General features: G+C 42.0%; 1 protein-coding gene across 7 annotated transcripts in view; it reads right to left on the reverse strand.

The window, feature by feature from the left end:
• raph1a (Ras association (RalGDS/AF-6) and pleckstrin homology domains 1a) overlaps positions 1 to 19,322 on the reverse strand; it is an 82,722-nt gene that overhangs the window by 35,236 nt on the left and 28,164 nt on the right. For 6 of the 7 annotated variants that reach the window (XM_054787090.1, XM_054787085.1, XM_054787091.1 and 3 more), the window contains one exon: positions 12,363 to 12,429. The gene's annotated coding sequence lies outside the window, so the exon portion shown is untranslated. Of the gene's footprint in view, positions 1 to 7,210; positions 7,304 to 12,362; positions 12,430 to 19,322 lie in introns of all 7 variants that reach the window. The other variant, XM_054787088.1, reaches the window with a different exon arrangement.

Below are 19,322 nucleotides of genomic sequence, written 5' to 3' on the forward strand. Positions count from 1 at the left end.
GGGATGTAATAATCTCTCTGGAAAAACTCCAGGCTTGAACTGGTGGATGGTGGGTCGGCATTCAGATGTTGTTCATGTCTTCGTTTTACACAATACATAATAAATAACATAAATTAGATCGCTATAATGTACGAACCCGTCCCCGGTCCGCGGGAGATTTGTGGGAACACAAGCCGGTCTGTGGGTCAAAAAAGGTCGGGGACCACTGCTTTAGAGTAGTCAGCGTACATACAGTACAGCGTGTATCGCAAGTTTGATGACAATAGTACAGTAATCCTCGGTTTATGGCGGTTAACTGGTTCCACACCAAGTAGGGTTCCTGTTTATGACCTTCTAAACACGCTTTTTATCACCATTAGACAGCTCTTACCCCTCCCTGCTCAGATACCACACAAACCCCATTTCATGTAGAATTCTTGGAATGTTGCATTTTACAATGCATAACATTGTGTCTGTTTTACTGTCTGAACTTCCATTTGTTCTTGTCCTGGTTTTCTGTATGCTGCTCTTTGTGCCTTTTTAATTGCCCCTGGGGATAAATCAAGTGTTTGAAAATGAAACGTTTTGCTTATTTTGTTCATTGATGGTTTTGTGAGGGGTTTTGATTGGAAGGGAGGCCTCGGCACGTCTCCCCGCCTCCCTCTGGATTTACTGTATCTCCACCACTCCTCCCTCCTAGCGTGGGAGGAAAAGGAAATGATGTCATCCTCCCGTGCTGGCTCTCAAGGGAAGTGATATCATTGTTGATGGATCTGCAGGGCTTTCACTTCCTCTGCTCCTCTTGCTTGCCTCCGTTAGGTGCCGCTTCAAATCACCACACCCCATGTTTCAGAGCATAGAAAACCTCTCTACCACCTTCTAAATACACTTTGAACATTATTAGAGCTCTGTAGACATGACATAACACCCCTATAGTCACCTTTACACTCCTGTTACCCAATATAGTAGACATAATAAGAGAAATAGAAAATAAGACATAGAAAACCTGTTTATCACCTTCTAAATACACTTTTTACCATTATTAGAGACCTCTATACATGACATAACATCCCTATGGTCACCTTTACACTCCTATTGCCCAATATAGCAGACATAAGACATAGAAAACCTGTTTACCACCTTCTAAATACACTTTTTAACATTAGAGCCCTCTAGACATGACATAACACCCCTAAGGTCACCTTTATACTCCTATTACCCCATATAGTAGACATAATAAGAGAAAATAAGACACACAAGACATAGAAAACCTGTTTACCACCTTCTAAATATACTTTGTAACATCATTAGAGCTCTCTAGACATGAAATAACTTGTTAGTTGGTGTCAGACATCAACACACCCTGCAAGCGTGTGATTTCATCCAAGCTTCCATTTTTAAATGTGCCATTGTTCCTGGGGATTCCAATTACAGCCTCACTCCACAAATCCCGCCGGTTGGGTCTAAAAATACCACCTGTGCGAGACGGCGTGGGAGAAACGCTGAAGCGAATTTAAAAGCGTTTTGGTTTGGCTGTGGCATTGGCGGGCAGGGCCGGGCCTAGGTTGGGCTGTGTGGCCGTGGCCTCATGGTCCAGATGCATGGTTCTGCTCAGTGAGGTTTCAGTGGCGGCAAGCGAAGAGCCCTGCAGCTCCACGGCGCAGCTGTCACTTTCTTTTCGCTGCGCAAGCAGCTGCCGTCCATATTTAAATCGCTGTTAAAGGTCAGAGTTCATGTCTTGTGTATTTATTTTTATGTTCCAAATATTTCCACTTTCTTCCCAAATCTTTTCTTTCGATTTTCTTCTCATAAAATGATGACTTTATTCCGTAATATTTTAACTTTGTCCAAAAAATGACAACTTTATTTAGTTTTTTTCTTATTTTATGACGATTAAAAATACCGTCTTTTTTCTGGAATATTTCCACTCTAGACTGCTGAAGTGATATTATTTTTCCTCATGATATTCACAGTTTATTCTTGTAAAATTGCACCTTTTTTCCTCATCATATTGGGACTTTTTCTCACAATGACAGATGTTTTTTTTCCTTTTCTGCTTTATTTCAACCTTTTTATTGCAAATTTTCTTCTCGTAATTTTGACTTTAATTTTCCAAACATGGCAACTTTGTCGTTTTTTTTTTTTTTAAAACATTTTATACTGTTACAACTTGAAAATAAAGAAATGTATTTTTTTTTATATTTCCATTTTAGTTTTTTATTTTTATTTTAAAAATGACTGCTAAGCTTTCCATTTTTGCTGTTCTCTTTTTTTTTTTTTAGTTTTCTTGTTAAATTGTATATATTAATATATATGCACACACACACACACACACACACACACACAGAGAGACAAATGAAAGCGGTGTGCCGCCATTGTTCATTAGAGATGGGGGCGGGGCTACAAGCTGGAAATATTCATACTACACACATACTACACAGCCAATAAGAATCTTTACTTGACGCCACATAAAATCATCATTCACACGCTTGTAAGTCATTTTTAAACTTGTTTCCATCCTTGCAATTTATTACAAAGACACACTAAACTATTGTTATAGACAACTTCATATTTCATATTTGACAAAACTTATAACTTAATATTATAACTTAACTTAAAACTTAATATTCTATTATTTCACAGGAAACGAAGTTGACATTTGACATGAAAAACTATGACGGAGTATTTGGGCGTATTTGAGAATAAAATTGTAAATTTTAGAGAAAAAAAAGTTGTAAATTCATGGAATAATATGTATGAAAAAAAACGTAAATTTCAGAGAATAAAGTTGTACATTTCATAGAAAAAAGTCAATTTACGGGAATAGAGTCATAAATTAATGCCGAAAAGTATCGCAATTTTATGAGAATAAAGTCGCAAATTCATGGAATAAAGTTGAAAATGTATGAAAAAAAAGTAGTAATTTTTACGAGAATAAACTTGTAAATTGACAAGAAAATAAGTCGTAAATTAATGAAATAAAGTTGTAAATTTACGGGAATAAAGTCGTACATTTAGAAGAACATAAGTCGTAAATTCATGGAATAAAGTTGTAAATTTATGGAGGAAAAAGTCATAATTTTATGGGAATAAAATTCATGGAATAAAGTTGTTAATGGATGAAAAAAAGTACATTCATTGGAAAAAAGTTGTAAATTTATGAGGAAAAAAAAGTTGTCATTATATAAAGTCGTACATTTATGAGAAAAAAGTCAGAACTTTACGGGAATAAAGTCGTAAATTCATGTAATAAAGTTGTCAATTCATGGAATTAAGTTACAAATTTATGAGAAAAAAGTGGTAATTTTACGAGAATAAAGTTGTAAATTTATGAGAGAAAAAAAGTCATGTAGTTGCATAATATCACCCGAGAAAAGTTCCAGAAGAACAAAAGGAAAGTTGTCATATTATGAGAATAAAATGGTCACGTAGGAGAGACTATTGTGGCACTTTTCGTAGAACAAAGTTGGGATATGTTGGAAAAAGTTGTCATTTTCAAAGTTGCAAATAGGGAAGATGAAGAAGGTAAGATTTGACCTTAATATTTTACTTGGATTTGAAAATGAGCAGCCAGAAGCTTGCGCGGTAACTAATTGATTCCATTCATTGGGTTAAAACTCTTAGCGTGATGAACACAAGGACATCACGTGAAGGCGCATCTCTTTGTCGCCACGGCAGAGGGAGGCACAATAGCGTCCCCACTGAGAACACCATACATGTACTTCCTCATTGTCACCGCGAGATGGATTCAGGGACACTCCGAAAATCACAACGACATCTTTATTACGCCGTGTATGTGTGGTCTAAACAAACAGAAAGACAAAGAAAAACAAAAAGTGGATATTCTTATTGCTCACTAATGCAACAAAGAGCAATTTGCTGTATTTAAGTACGCTCGGAAATCTGAGTTGCACATGACCTTTATGTGGCACCAACAAGCTGCAGCACCTGGAAGAAAGTCAAACGTTAGGACGTACCTCATCCAAAATGCCAAGTAAAACTTTACACTTGGAGAAGCTGGAGCCAAAGGGATGCCACGCTGCTCCTCCAATTTCTATTTCCTCATCTACAGTATGCGCGACACGCCCTTCTAACCTCAAACAACCACTCTGTGGATATATACAGCATGCATTTTTAAATATATTGTACTGTATGCAAGTACACACACACACACGCTGCATTTACACTTCTTTTTTTTCTCTTTTCAATATAATAATGACCGTAATGAATGCTCCTAATCCAGTTAGCGTACACATACAGTAGATATACTTGTACACCATTTGTGGGGGTTGCCATCCTGGACCGCCTGCGAATGGCAAAAAACGGCCTGTATTTCATACGGCCATAAAAACCTCTATTTTTAAACACACAGATCCCTCCTCCTGCTAGCTTGATGTTGACCTCCTCCCATTTCAGATCCACATTTGCAATAAAAACAAATGTTCTACTAAGATTCGAAAACATTCAGGTGAGATGATAAAAAAAACATACAAAAATGTAAAATGTAATAATTTTTAAATAACTGCATAATTTTTTTGGCAATATGGGCCATTGTTTTATTTTAAAAAATTATAATATATAGTTATAAATCCCACAATTTTTGCATCTTGAATGCGAGCGGTGGTCACTGAACGCACCATGTAACTTTGCAAAGCATCTTCTCCCATAAGACTACTTGACTGTACTTTAATGGTCTTTCTTTCACCTCATATTCATATTTGTTGGTGAAAAAACCCACAGGCACAGGCCAATCAGATCACTATAATGGACGTACTGTATGTGTTACGCGTCCGTCCGAAATCTTTCCCGGTGACCAGCTAGCGCGATGCTAACGCGAGTGAGAGCTAGTGCGATTTGACACGAGCCTCGAAATAGCTGCCCTCAGCTAACTAGTAGCTCCTTGCCCCAATTGTAGCTAGCTGTTCAGAGCAAAAATGTGCCGAGAGACGGCTCATATCTATAAAAAAAACAAACAACAACAACAACAACAACAACAACAAAAAACACTTGTTAGTTGGGACACTTGTATGCCACGGTACCATTGTATAATTGGTATCGTATCAACAATGAAGAAAAGCCATAGGAGGTCACTGGTATCAGTATCAGCATTGGAAAAAAAAACACCCACAAAAGCTCATTGGTATCGGTATCAGCATAGAAAAAAATCCATAAAAGTCATTGGTATCGATATCAGCACTATAGAAAAGTCAAACAAGTCTTCGGTATCGGTATCAGCATTGAAAACAAGCCATAAAAGTTATTGGTATCAGTATCAGCACTGTAGAAAAGCCATACAAGTAATTGGCATCGGTATCAACACTAACGAAAAGCCATAAAAGTCATTGGTATCGATATCAGCATTGACAAAAAACCATACAAGTCATTGGTATCAGTAGCAACAGTAAAGAAAAGCGAAAAAAAGTCAAGTGGTATCAGTATAACAGCACTGGAAAAAAAAAAAGAATGCCAAAAAAATCATTGTTGTCATATTGCAAACAAGGCTGAAAAATGTACCTGGTATCAATATCGGTATTGAAAAAGGTAAAAAATTCACCAGAAATCAGCAAAAGCACAGGGCCGTGAACGCTGAATAGCGAGCGTGTGTGTATAGTCGGCGGGTGAGCCGCGGCATAAAGAGCTGTGGCTGTAGGCAACCTTCTGAGCTTTTATTCACAATGGTATACAGTAAAGTCCCCAAGATGACAGCAGCTGCCTTGGAAGTGTCCCAGGTAGTAGAATTTTGGACGGGACTGTAGAATGTGTGTGTGAAGTGTGTGTGAGTGCTGTCCGAGTCCAAGTAGAAAAAAAAATGGGACTTTATTCCCCCACGTCTTCCTTTTGTGGCCTTGAAAGCCGTCGGCCATCAGCCCAGCGAGCACGCCGCGGTCATATGACGCCTCTTTAACCATGCAGGCGCTTTGACGGCAACCTTCGGGACACAAATACTAGTCCTCGGTCACGCCTCCGTCAGCTGAGGGATCACATGATTCCTCAGATGTCATTAATTCACTGATTCATTCATTCATCCCCAGCTGCTTTTTTACACACCGTGTCCACGTCCATGTCTCTTTATTCTTTTTCCCTGTAATGTTTAGACTTGGAATATTAGCACTTTATTCTTGCATTTTTATGGTAAAATTGCTTTTTTTCTCCTGTGAAAATTCTGACCTTTTACTCATAATGGAACTGCAACATTTTTTTCAAAAAATGATTTTTTTTCCCCCTTGTAATCTAATGACTTTATTCTCTTTTAGTCTTGAAAAATTGTTGTTGCATTGCTTTTTTTCTTGTACAATTGGGACTTTTCACCCCTCAAATTAGAAGTTTTTCTTGTAATGTTATGATGATTTTAATCTATGATATTATTCTTGATGGGTTTTTTTTCCTTGGAAAAGTTAGGACTTTTGCGTTGAAATATTTATTCCTGTCAAATTAACAGTTTTCTTGCTAAAATGCGTCTTTTCTTGTAGAATTGGGACTTTGTTCTTGTCATATTCTGGTTTTATTCTATTCTATTATTCTTGTAAAATTAGGATTTTTTCTTCTCAGTTTTTTTTAAATAATAAAATTCTTTTTTCTCAACTTTATTGTTGTAAAATGACACGGTTTTCTTGCAAAATTGCTTTTTTCTTGTAAAATAGCTTTTCTTCTTTCCTTGTAAAATTGGGCCTTTTTTTATTTTTATTTTTTTACCCCTGTCCTGTCCAGCCTTTAAAGCAGATAGAATTGCAGATCTAAATGCCTGATCTAAGTGCTCAACAGATTTACTCTGCCAGGGAGAAGTGTGATATACACTTCCCCTGTTATACAGAATTTATCTGACTTAGATGCTTGTTACTAAGCAAATTTGGAGCAGGAGCAGGAGGGGACAGAGAAGAAGAGAAAAGAAAACGGGAGGATAAGAGGAGGACAAAAAAAAAAAAGAGACAAGACACAAGGACAACAGTAGCAACAACAATTGTGACAACAAGAACAGAACTGTGACGTTCTGCAGGACGGGAGCGAGCATCCCCTGTCCTGCGCTCCTATTTTGGCAGGCTGTGCATTCTCCGGGAGGAAGAGGCAGCCGCTTCTCGCCTGGTGGCCGCGCACCTGCCACATTTGTGGCGGATAAAAGGCCAGCGCGGTCGAATGTGCGGCGCTGGTTCATTGTTGATTTTGTCGTTACTGTTGATGTTGCTAGTGTTCCACGTCTCCTTACCGGTGCCGTCACTTACAGGAGTTTACTTACTTGTTGGCATTCCCATCGTGTTGTTTTCCCACAGAGCTTTTTCTCCCTCTGTCGCTTTTGGTTTTGTTCCTATTCTTTTGTGAGTTCCTGCACCTGTGCAATTAAAATACTTTTATTTGCACTCCACCGCCTCTTCTCTGCATACCAGGGGTCAAGCTTTCGACAGCAGTGAACCAGGACGTGACAAGAACAACAGAAACATACAGCAAATAAATGTCTGTGACGACTATAAAGACGAACAAGGACATAAGGACAAAATAATATCAACAACCACAATGACAATGATGCATTGAGACAGTCACACATAATAGTAGTAATGAAATGATGAACTAAGATAGTGATCACAATGATAATACTGCATTGAAACAGTCACACATAATAGCAGTCATGAAATGATGAATTATGATAGTGATCACAATGATAATACTGCATTGAAACAGTCACACATACAGTAATTGTAGTAATGAAATGATTACCTACGATAGTGAACAGAATGATAATTACTGTAATGCACATCATTTAAAAAAAAAAACTATCATCATAGAAGGAAGAACTAACTGACAGACAGATGTATCATAGGTTATACCCTGGGGAGGCTACACCATGTATCTATGGCCTTCCAAAAATTCACAAGGAAGGGTTTCCCCTCAGACCCATTGTCTGTAGCATTGACTCTACCACGTACAATGTAGCTAAATATGTAAAAACAGTCTTATCCCCATTGGTAGGCAACACTGATCATCATATAGAGAACACAAAAGGGTTTGTGGAGAGTATCAAAGACCTCAGATTGGAGCCAGAGGAAACTTTGGTGTCTTATGATGTGACTTCACTTTTCACATCTGTCCCCACCTCAGCAGCAGTCTCGGTGGTGAGGAAGAGACTGCTCGAGGACTCAACTCTGCATCGGAGAACAAAACTTAGTGCTGACCACATCTGCCAATTATTGGAAATTTGCCTTAACACTACATATTTTCAGTTTAGAGGGAAATTCTACAGACAAATTCATGGTTGTGCGATGGGCTCACCAGTCTCACCCATAGTGGCGAATCTGTACATGGAAGAGATGGAGAAACAGGCTCTCACATCCTTCCCAGGGACAAAACCAAGGCACTGGTTTAGATACGTGGATGACACCTTGGTCATAATCAAAAAACAAGAAATTCAGTCTTTCACAGATCATATCAATGCGGTGGACACAGATATCAAATTTACTCGCGAGGACGCTAAAGAAAACCAACTAGCCTTCTTAGACTGCAAGGTAAATTATAGGAGAGGACAGACAGCTACTTACAGAGGTCTTTAGAAAGGCCACAGGCACTGACCAATACCTGCTTTTTGAATCTAACCATCCACTACAACATAAACTAGGGGTTATTAGGACCCTCCGACATAGAGCGGAACAAATACCAACTAGTGCTGAGGGAAGGAAAAAGGAGACACAACATGTCCAGAGAGCGCTCTCAACCTGTGGGTACCCGCGGTGGGCTTTTAACAAATGTCAAAAGAAGAGAGTAGGGAAAGAAACCCAAAAGCCCACAGAAGCAAAAAGGAGATGAGTGGTAGTCCCTTATGTAGCGGGGGTCTCCGAAAAACTCCAGAGGATCTTATGGCAACACAAAATTCCTACCTATTTCAAACCAGTAAATACCCTGAGACAAAAATTTGTGCATCCTAAAGACAAGGCTCCAAACCAAAAACAGAGCAATGTGGTCTATTCCATCCACTGTAAAGATGAGGAATGCAAAGAGCACTACATTGGGGAAACTAAGCAAATGCTCCAAAATAGACTTTATCAACATCGCAGGGACAATTCTAGTGGTCCTCAATCAGCAGTACATCTACACCTTAAAGCAACCAATCACTCTTTTGAGGACAGCGAGGTAAAGATTTTGGCCAAAGAAAACAGATGGTTTGAAAGAGGAGTAAAGGAAGCTATTTTTGTCAAACAACAGAACCCATCATTGAATCGGTATGGTGGTTTGAGGTTTAATTTGGACCCTGTGTTCAGCAGGTTACTGAGACCAAAACCCACAGCTCTTAGTCTTGCAAATGAGGTGGAGCCTGAGTCGAGCCAGAACAATAGATGCTACTGAGCCAGTATCAGAGTCGTTCATACCCAACTACAGGGAGCTACCCATCCCTTTGTTCGGATGTGCTAATGGCAGGAGAGGATTAGACCACAACTCCGCCCAGGCTTAGTGTAAGGAACCAATAGGAGGACGGTGTTGGCACACCAATTCCGCCCACTCTTACTGTATTTAAGGCCTAGGCTACCATCACTTATTAGTTCGCTGACGAAGCTCTTCGGATGAGGAGCGAAACGTCCGACACCTTCTTCACAGAAGTACAGATGACGTCTCAAGAAGCCTTTCCCTCGATGGACAACTCCTGTACGACTGAGAGCCTACGCAGCCGCTTTGTTAGAATTGATAACTGCGTCTCAGAGCAAATGGCTATGACCTGTGGTTTTCCCCGGGGGTCAATCCTGGGACCCCTATTGTTCAATTTGTACGTGCTTCCTTTAGGCAGCTGCAATGTGTCCTACCACAACTATGCAGACCACACTCAGATCCATGTGTCACTGACGGCCGGTGAACATGGTCCTGCAGATTGACTTTGTCACTTTGTGCATCAAACATTTCAGTGTGTGGATGCCATACAACTTTCTTCAGCTAAACGCAGACAAAACTGAAATGAAACTGAAACATGACATAACATCCCTATGGTCACCTTTACACTCCTATTACCCCATATAGTAGACATAATAAGACATAAGACGTAGAGCAGGGGTCACCAACGTGGTGCCCGCGGGCACCAGGTAGCCCCCCACAACCACATGAGGTGCCCGCGAGCCTGCTTTTCATTGAGGTTTTCAGTTAATAATGAAAGAACAGTAGAAAGAAATGCATTCTGAAATACAAAATGTGAGTTGTGGACACCAGCATTTTGTTCATGTTCTGGTAAAACAAGCATATTCGCTTTGTTTGGGTTTAAAATAAGCTCTGAAAATAAATGTTACAAAAATGAGTACCTCTCGGCCATTTTTATTTTGTAAAAGTAGCTCTCACAAGGAAAAACGTTGGTGACCCCTGACGTAGAGCATATTGAGCATATTAGCCCGGTGCTTAGATCTCTGCACTGGCTTCCTGTGGCTCAGAGAATAGACTTGAAAACAGCTCTGCTTGTGTACAAGTTGCTTCACGGTCTTGATGGCCAAAGTACATCTCTGAGCCTGAAATGTTGTCTGGGCCTGCTGAACAAAACAAACCCACGAAAAGCAGCAGGCCCAAACAACATCTCAGGACGTGCACTTCGGGTTTGCTCATCAGAGCTAGCTGATGTGCTTGCTGACATATTTAACCTGTCGCTTGCACAAGCATCTGTACCGACCTGCTTTAATTCCACCACCATAGTGCCCGTACCCAAGAAGAGCAATGTGACCTGCTTGAATGACTATCGCCCTATAGCACTCACTCCTATTGTTATGAAGTGCTTTGAAAGAATAGTCATGACCCACATCAAAAAGAGCATCCCGGCAACTGTGGACCCTCTACAGTTTGCATATCGCCAGAACCGGTCCACGGATGATGCAGTCAACACTGCCATCCACACAGCCCTTTCTCACCTACAGGGCCAGGACACATATGTCAGAATGCTACTTATAGACTATAGCTCTGCTTTTAATACAATCAGCCCCCACAAACTCACAGATAAGCTCCTCACACTAGGCCTGTCACCCTCCCTCTGTAACTGGGTGTTTAACTTTGTAACAGGCAGGCCCCAGTCAGTCCACAATCGCACATCCAGCTCAGGAATTGTGAGCACTGGGACCCCACACGGGTGTGTGCTGAGTCCGCTCCTCTACACGCTCTTCATCTACGATTGCGTGGCCTCCCAGAACAACACCAGCATCATTACATTTGCGGATGACACTACAGTCATCGGCCTGATCACTGGTGGTGTTGAAACATCATACAGAAGAGAGGTGATGGACCTCATAGCTTGGTGTCGTGATAACAATCTCCTTCTCAATACAGATAAGACTAAAGAGATGATCATCGACCCAAGAACAAGGGAAAAGGAGCCGCATAGACCCCTGTTTATTGATGAGACTGAGGTGGAGAGGGTGAAAACCTTCAAGTTCCTTGGCACACACATCAGCGAGGACCTCACCTGGTCTCACAACACCCAACAAATTATGAAGAAGTCCCAAAGGAGACTGTACTTCCTGAGAAGACTGAGGAAATTTGGCATGTCCACCAAAATCCTGAGTTGCTTCTACAGATGCACTATCGAAAGTGTCCTTACCGCCTCCATCACTGTTTGGTACGGTAACTGTACAACACGTGATAGGAAGGCACTCCAGCGGGTGATCAAGACCTCACAGAACATTGTTGGGGCGGCCCTCCCCTCACTGCAAGACATTTATAAAACTAGAGTCCTACGCAGAACACACAACCTCATCAAGGACAGCACACATCCACAACACTCATTATTCACACTCCTACCGTCAGGCAGACGCTACAGGAGTTTGAAGTCCAGGACCACAAGGCTGGCAAACGTCTTTTACCCACAGGCCATCAGGCTTCTCAACGAAGCACTCACACATGCCGCACGCAACACACGCACACACTCAGAGCACTTTATTTATTTGTATTATTTATCTGTATTAATGTCTCTTCTGTTGTTGTTGCTTAATTTATTGGTATTTATGTTTGTCATGTTCTTATTCTTTCTTGTGTTTTCTTTCTATTCTTGGGAGAATGAACAGAATAAGAATTTCATTGCATAGTATAACTGCCTGTTTTACTATGCATGACAATAAAACTCTTGAATCTTGACATGTTCCTCGGAGAAGCTCGAGAAGCTCTGTCGTGGAAGTACACATTTTTTCTTGTGAAATTGTGACACTGTTGGAAAGGTATTTATCTTTTTTTTTCTTTGTATCTGACGAAGACTTTCTTGAAGTAAAGTTCCTTGTTGGCTGGAGTGCAGGGCGTGTGTGTCGTTTTTGCATGTATCGTGTACCCTCAGGGGAAGGGAAAGGCCAGCTGACGCTCACATGGGACGAGGGGGCGGGGCCGTCTCCACACATGAGCAACAACATTTCAAAATAGCAAAACTTTGAAGAAGAACAACCGTCGCTTACCTTTTGCTGTGCGACTCAAGCCAGCTCCTGCAACAGCGCAGCTCCGACCAGCTCCGATCGGATCAGCCTGGAGATACACACAATGATTAAGATATTATTTCCTGTCAGAATACAGCAACACTTCCACAAATCTCCCGCTGACCAGGGGGGAGTTTGTACATTATAGCCATCTAATTGATCTTATTTATAATATAGAGTAGTCCATCCATCCATTTTCTATACCGCTTCTCCTCTTTAGGGTCGCGGTGGCATGCTGGAGTGTGTAAAACTAAGACATGAACAACATCAAATAAAAAGCACAAAATGAATGCCGATCCACCATCCACCAGTACCAGCCTGGACTTGGTTTGTTTTTCAGAGAGATTATTATTGCTGTACGTCGCCGTTTGACGTGTGTGGTAAAAGGCAGTGTGCTAGCATGAATTAACTTGAGACAAATGTGCACATTAGCACTCAATAAGTCATAAAATCTTACCTTAATGCATTCCCACATAGTATCAGCATTTGGGAGCAAATATGAGGTGAAAAAAAAGGAAAAAATACAAAGTGGGACGGGTCGCCGCTTGCAACAACATAATGGGATTTCTCTATGGGATTTGTAACTGTATATTATTTTAAGAGTTATTTACAAGTGGATTTTTATTTATTTATCTATCTATCTATCATTGCGCCTGAAAGCTTCCCGCGGCCCGGTTTGGCCCTACCCATGGACCGGTACTGGTTGGGGACCCCTGTATTAGACAACGTCACATTTCAACTTAATGTTATTTTTTCCTCTTATTATGACTTAAATCTCCTGGTATTTTATCTTAATTCTCGGGAAAAAATACCGCTCTTCTTCTTCCCGCTTTTGATGTTGTTTTTTCCCCATTTTTGCTGTTCTTGTTTTGTTTTAGTTTTTTTTTTTTTTTTTTTTTGGGGGGGGGGAGGGTTTCCCCTTTACATTTTTTAACTATATCTGAAAATGTACTAGGGCAGAAAAAAATCTTACTATGATTTTAGTCTGCTAATGTCTAACTCTCATTAAAAAAACACTGCTCTTTTTCCAAATTTTGCTGTTGTTTTTCCCCATTTTTGCTGTCGTTTTTTTTTCTTCACATGTTTTAACTATATCTAAAAAATGTGCTAAAGGCAGATAAACTCTTACTATGACTTTACTCTCCTGATATCTAAATCTCATAAAAAACACTGCTCTTTTTTTCCCCAATTTTGCTGTTTTTCCCATTTTTTGTTTTTTATATATTTTTTTAACTATATCTGAAAATGTGATAAAGGGAGATACAATGTTACTATGACTTTACTCTCCTGATATCAAATTCTAATAAAAACACCTCTTTTTTCCCCCCATTTTTGCTGTTTTTCCCCCCATTTTGCTGTTTTTTTCTATTTTTGCTGTCACTGTTTGACTGTTTGTTTGTTTTTGTTTTTTTTTTTACATCTTTTTCACTATATCTGAAAATGTGCTAAGGGCAGAAAAAAAATCATACTATGGCTTTACTCTCCTACTATCTAACTCTCATTAAAAAAAAAAACAATGCTCTTTTTCCATTTTTGCTGTTTTTTTCCTCAATTTTGCTGTTTTTTTCCCCCCATGTTTGCTGTTTTTTAAACTTTTTTTTTTTAACTATCTGAAAATGTGCTAAAGGCAGATAAAATCTTAATATGTCTTTACTCTCCTGATATCTCATTCTCACAAAACAAATAAAACGCTGCTTTTTTTTTTTTTCATTTTTGCCGTCCCCCCCCCCCCCCCCTCAATTTTGCCGTTTTTCTTTCTTTCTTTCTTTTTTTTTTACTTTTTAAAAACCGTATCGTCGAGTGGCCCCCGGGCCACACTTTGGGCAGCAGTGAAGGACGCAGACGCCCTGAAGCTAAAGCGGGGAGTCTGCTGATGAAGACAACAGGAGCGTCTCCAAAGCGCACGGCCATGCTCTGCATTTCCTCCCGGATTGGCTCCGTTCGCCAGAACCTCCTTGAGGACGCCACAAAACGTCCCTTCTCCTCCTACTGTCAGCCCTCCCGCATCTGTTTTGGAACTTAACTGAAAGCAACTTACTTCAGCCCCCCCACCCCGGCAGCTGCCTCCGGCGTTAAGGCTTTGCAAACTGCCTTCTCAGATTCCACCTCTCTAAAGCGTCTTCAACGGAGTTCTCTTGGGAACAGTAGGTAGTCTCCCACCCTTGTGGTCTGATCAGCCTCCTCCCGCCCCGCTTCATTGAACGACTCACGACCTTTTGCTGTTTAATTGCCGAGACGTGGAGAAGACACGCCGGACCGTGCAGGCGTAAACGTTTGACGTACGTTTGTGTCGGAAGTAACACAGCTAAATAAGATGCAAAAGCAGCACAATCACAGCTGATAAGACACCGCCACACCAAACTCCATTGAAAAAGTGTCAGTTTTAAGGTTTTGCTGCATGTTTGCGATTAAAAGTTGGACTCCAAGAGTTCAAATGAATCCCTGCAAGTTACCGTCTACTTCTGCATGCATCAAATAAGCACATTTAACCTGGAGGTCCGTCACATGGACAAAAAGGTATGCATGCGTACAAAAGTCAAGTGGCGGCTACTGATTGGATTTTGCATTTCAAATGACAAACTTCACCACATGTGTAACATGAGAGTTCATTAATTCTGACTGTAACATGAGACAGTTGGTTAATCATGACTGAAGCTGCTCCAGTCCGTAAGAAGATGCAAACATGGCAGAATCACCAAACTCCATTGAAAAACGGGCCATTTTAAGGTTATATGCACGTCTGCAATAGAAACCACATTCATGCTGCATTTGTGTCATCATCAACATGCACAAACAGGTTGGAGAGCGCATGCCAAAGCAACCCTAACTGTGAGGCCAATCACAAGCTGGAAGAAAGCCACGTATGGGAAAAGGCACAACAGCAACAATGGCGAAGCAAGAAAAAGAAAGATTAGAAAGCCTCCAGATTTGGGAAAATCTTCACCTTAAAAAAAGTTCAGAGGCCTCAAGCCAAAATGTGCACCCAAACAAAAATATTCAGAGCTATAAAAAGTACACACATTCATGCAATTTGTGGTTGATTGATTCCACCTTGGGTAGAAGCGTGCATACGTAACGCCGCCTCAAGTCACGCCCTTTCCACGCCGCCACTTTACCATAGAAGGTCTATGCAAAGTACAGTAAGTCATGAATTTAAAGAGCCTTGATTGCGTTGGAATCACGGCTGGTTGAAAGTCCACGAGGGCGAGGAAGCAGACTTTCATGGAAGTGAAGGTAGAAATGCTGGAAAAAGTATATTTGAAAGACAGAACAAAACTAGACAAGCCATAGTTCGCCCCATAATGGGATTTACACCATAAATAATAGTCCGACTTTTATTTTACCTACATATTTAAATGGCTAATGTTAGCATGCTAGCAGTGCTTGCATGCTAACACCTAGCACAATCAAGGTAAGTGTTTATACCACCTTCACCCAGTATGTGAAATGCCACACTAGAGACAATAAAACGTTGGACCTCCTGTATGCAAACATCAAGGATGCATACACCTCTTCCCCCCTCCCTCCGCTGGGTCGTTCTGATCACAACCTCGTCCATCTTGTCACAGACTACAGTCCAGTAGTGAATAAACAACCCCCTGTGAAGAGGCCTGTGAAGCAGTGGTCTGAGGAGAGCAGTGCTAGGCTCAGAGACTGCTTCCAGACAACAGACTGGGAAGCGCTCTGTAGTCCCCATGGCAGTGACGTTGACAGCATGACTCACTGCATCACAGACTATATCAACTTCTGTGTGGAGAACACTGTGCCCTCCAAGTTGGTGCGGTGTTTTCCCAACAACAAACCCTGGATGACCTCTGAGATTTAAGGCCCTGCTGAACAAGAAGAAGAGGGTCTTCAACTCGGGGGACAAGGAGGAGCTGCGCAGAGTCCAGGGGGAACTCCGGCATAAGATCAGGAAGGGGAAGGACTGCTACAGGAGGAAACTGAAGAACCGGCTGGAGCAGAATAATGCCAGGGAAGTCTGGAGAGGCCTGCAGACCATCACAGGCCATGGTAAAGTAGTGGGGAGAGACCGAGCCAGTGGGGACAAGATGTGGGCAGATGAACTCAATCTGTTTTTCAACAGATTTGAGTCCTGCCCCCCCTCCCTCCCCTACCCACTCACCACTCTTCACCCCCACATCCACATCCCAGCCATCCTCTACCCCCCTCTCCATAACTGATGATCAGGTGAGGAGTTAACTAAAGAAGATCAAGGCAATGAAGGCACCGGGACCGGACGGCATCAGCCCAAGAATCATCAAGGACTGTGCTGACCAGCTCTGTGGAGTTCTCACGCACTTGTTCAATCTCAGCCTGAGCCTGGAGAAAGTCCCGGCCCCGTGGAAGACCTCCTGTGTGGTCCCGATACCAAAGACACCAACGTCCTAAGGAGCCTAACCACTTCAGGCCTGTTGCCTTGACCTCTCACCTGATGAAGACCATGGAGAGGATTATCCTGCAGCACCTGCGACCCCCGGTGAGCACTCAGCTGGACTCCCTGCAGTTTGCTTACCGGCCTGGGATAGGAGTGGACGACGCAGTGATCTACCTGCTGTACAGATTACTGCTACACCTGGAGGACAGCGGGAGCGCTGTGAGGGTCATGTTTTTTGACTTCTCCAGTGCCTTTAACACCATCCAGCCGTCACTACTCAGAGTGAAGATGGAGAGTGTGGGAGTAGACCAACACCTGACTGCATGGGTTATAGACTACCTCACCAACAGACCACAGTATGTGAGGCTCCGTCACTGTGTGTCTGACATGGTACTCTGCAGCACAGGTGCCCCTCAGGGTATGGTGCTCTCCCCTTTCCTCTTCACCCTCTACACCTCGGACTTCAAACACAACTCCACACAGTGTCACATCCAGAAGTTCTCCGACGACGCAGCCATCGTTGGTTGTGTTCCAGAGGGGAATGATCTGGAATACAGGACAGTCATCAGGGACTTTGTCAGCTGGAGTGAGCTTAACCAGCTGCAACTCAACACCAGCAAGACAAAGGAGATGATCATTAACTTCCAGAGGAAAACATCTCACTTCACACCGGTGAACATACAGGGAGCGGACATAGAGTTGGTAGACAGCTACAAATTCCTGGGTGTTCACCTTAACAACAAACTGGACTGGTCTGTCAACACCCACGCCCTCTACAAGAAGGGCCAGAGTCGCCTCCACCTGCTGAGGAGACTGAGGTCCTTTGGTGTGTGCAGGTCATTTTATGACTTTGTGGTGGCCTCAGCCATCTTCTATGCTGTGGGCTGCTGGAGAGGGGGCAGCACGGACAGGGACAGGAGCAGGATCAATAGACTGATCAGGAGAGCGAGCTCTGTCCTGGACGGTCCTTTGGACTCCGTGGGGGAAGTGGGGGAGAGAAGGATGTTGACTAAGCTGACATCCATCATGGACAACACCTCTCACCCACTACATGACACTGTGGGTTCCCTTAGCAGCTCCTTCAGCAGCAGACTGTTACACCCACGGTGTAAGAAGGAGAGGTTCCGCAGGTCCTTTATACCGACCGCTGTCAGGCTCTACAACACCTGCACCACCTGAACCATGTTGTAGTCATCATGTATTCTTTACTTGTGTATCTTGCTTGCTGCTGTAACAAGTGAATTTCCCTGCTGTGGGATTAATAAAGTACTATACATATATATGTGTCTTGCTATGAAAATGGAAAAAAAATGCTACTACATACAGTATGTTAATATTAGCATGCTAGCACCTAGCATGATAATGCTAAGTCTTTGTAAAGTGTCTCACTACGAAAATGGCGAAAAATGCTACTATGTTAATGTTAGTGCGCTAACACACAGTATGATAATGCTAAGTCTTTATATAAGTGTCTCCCTATGAAAATGGCGAATGATGCTACCATGCTAATCTTAGCATGCTAACACATAACATGATAGTGTTAAGTCTTTATATAAGTGTCCCACTATGAAAATGGCCAAAAATTCTACTATGCCAATGCTTACATCCCAGCAATGCTAACGTGCTAATGTTAGCATGCCAGAACAACACCAGCATCATTAAATTTGCAGATGACACTACAGTCATCGGACTGATCACTGGTGGTGTTGAAACATCATACAGAAGAGAGGTGGTGGACCTCATAGCTTGGTGTCGTGATAACAATCTCCTTCTCAATACAGATAAGACTAAAGAGATGATCATCGACCCAAGAACAAGGGAAAAGGAGCCGCATAGACCCCTGTTTATTGATGAGACTGAGGTGGAGAGGGTGAAAACCTTCAAGTTCCTTGGCACACACATCAGCGAGGACCTCACCTGGTCTCACAACACCCAACAAATTCTGAAGAAGTCCCAAAGGAGACTGTACTTCCTGAGAAGACTGAGGAAATTTGGCATGTCCACCACAATCCTGAGTTGCTTCTACAGATGCACTATCGAAAGTGTCCTTACAGCCTCCATCACTGTTTGGTACGGTAACTGTACAACACGTGATAGGAAGGCACTCCAGCGGGTGATCAAGACCTCACAGAACATTGTTGGGGCAGCCCTCCCCTCACTGCAAGACATTTATAAATCTAGAGTCCTACGCAGAACACACAACCTCATCAAGGACAGCACACATGCACAACACTCATTATTCACACTCCTACCGTCAGGCAGACGCTACAGGAGTTTGAAGTCCAGGACCACAAGGCTGGCAAACAGCTTTTACCCACAGGCCATCAGGCTTCTCAACGAAGCACTCACACACGCCGCACGCAACACACGCACACACTCATAGCACTTTATTTATTTATTTGTATTATTTACTTGTATTAATGTCTCTTCTGTTGTTGTTGCTTAATTTATTGGTATATATGTTTATGTGTTTATGTTTCTTATGTTCTTATTCTTTCTTGTGTTTTCTTTCTTTTCTTGGGAGAATGAACAGAATAAGATTTTCATTGCATGGTATAACTGCT

The sequence above is a fragment of the Dunckerocampus dactyliophorus genome, chromosome 9 (genome assembly GCF_027744805.1).
Source record: "Dunckerocampus dactyliophorus isolate RoL2022-P2 chromosome 9, RoL_Ddac_1.1, whole genome shotgun sequence".
Lineage (NCBI taxonomy): Eukaryota > Metazoa > Chordata > Actinopteri > Syngnathiformes > Syngnathidae > Dunckerocampus > Dunckerocampus dactyliophorus.